Consider the following 1,574-nt stretch of genomic DNA (forward strand, 5'->3'; position numbering starts at 1 on the left):
TTAACATTGTGACTTTATTGAAATATGCACTAAATAAGTATCTAATCCAATTATGACTGGAATTGGTTACAGAAAATTTCTTCATGGTGCATTTACAATTACACATATAGCCAATGATCTCTCACCAAGCTGGCATGGCCTGCCTGACACAGGCCGCACACAGAACATGTGACCACTCTGCCGATACACGACTGATATCCAAGCCCCTGGCTTGTGGAGGGCACAGGTGATGGTTTAGGCTACTCACTTTCCCTGACTGAACTCCCCAAAGATGTTCAGTTATGTCCTATACTGTGACATTAGTTGAGGCAGTCCAGAGAGCATTGAACAACACAGGTCTGAACTGCACAAGTCCACTGATTCAGGAGTTTCTTCTACTAAACACAGTACCTGCGTTTTCATTTTACAGATTTTATTTATTTATTTTTTAAACATCTGCTTTCTTTATATGTATTTATTTTTGGCTGTGCTGGTCTTCGTTGCTGCAAGGGCTTTTTTCTAGCTGTGGTGAGCAGGGTCTACTCTCCAGTTGTGGTGCTCAGGCTTCTCATTATGGTGGCTTCTCTTGTTGCAGAGCACAGGCTCCTGATGTGTGGGTTTCAGTCACTGTAGCACGTGGGCTCTAGAGCACAGGCTCAATAGTTGCTGTGCACGGGCTTAGTTGCTCCTTGGCTGGTGAAATCTCTCCAGACCAGGGATCAAACCTGTGTCTCCTGCATTGCAGGCAGATTCTTTACCGCTTGCGCCACCGGGGAAACCTGTTTGGCCTTTACTTGACCTGAATTCAATCTTAAACACAGATTCAAACGTGGACAATTCTGATGATTGCAGTCCAATGCCAGCATCTTCCTGGGCCTTTCCTTATATATTCACTCCTGTATTGCATAGAATCAACCACTCTCCTCTGCGTCCAACTGTGCCCTGTGCCACCTTCTATCACTGAAGAGGTAAAGGCTGAAAGCTTTCTTCCATCACTCTCCATCAGCTAAACCACAGGTTCCTACTGTCACTGGTGAATCCTGGTTAGTCTTTGTATCCTAGGATCTGGTACAATGTGCAGGAGGGTTGTTGTGGAAAGTTTCTGAAAGAGAAGAAAGAAAGAGGAATAGAAGGGGAAAGAAGAAGAGGGGAAGAAGGAGAAGGAAGAATGGGAGGAAGAAGAGGAGAACATACTCCCAGCTTTTTCAGAGAGACTTATATTTTGAAGGGAGTTCTAGTCTTATAAATAAGACCCTGATCATGGACTCAGAGCTGCATCTGGCAGGAAGGGGTATCTGGGGGTGGAGTGGGCGCAGCAGGTGGCGTGTCCTGGAGCCTGTCCACAGTCTGGCTCCCAAGAGGCCATTGTACACAACTCTTCCCAACTCATTTCCCTTTGGGAAACTTGAAAATCTTCCATTTATGCTGCTGAAACTTTCTCAAGAGCCAACTTTCCCAGCACACCATGGGCAACAAGATTTCTCTGTGACTGAAAGCAATGAAGTTTTATATCCCGAGGGACAGAAGACTGTGTGGGGTGCAGAGGGACTCTGGAAGCGGAGCCACGGTCAACCTACCAGGTTCAGGCCAGTCCT

Source organism: Bos indicus x Bos taurus, chromosome 8 (genome assembly GCF_003369695.1).
Source record: "Bos indicus x Bos taurus breed Angus x Brahman F1 hybrid chromosome 8, Bos_hybrid_MaternalHap_v2.0, whole genome shotgun sequence".
Taxonomy (NCBI): Eukaryota; Metazoa; Chordata; class Mammalia; order Artiodactyla; family Bovidae; genus Bos; species Bos indicus x Bos taurus.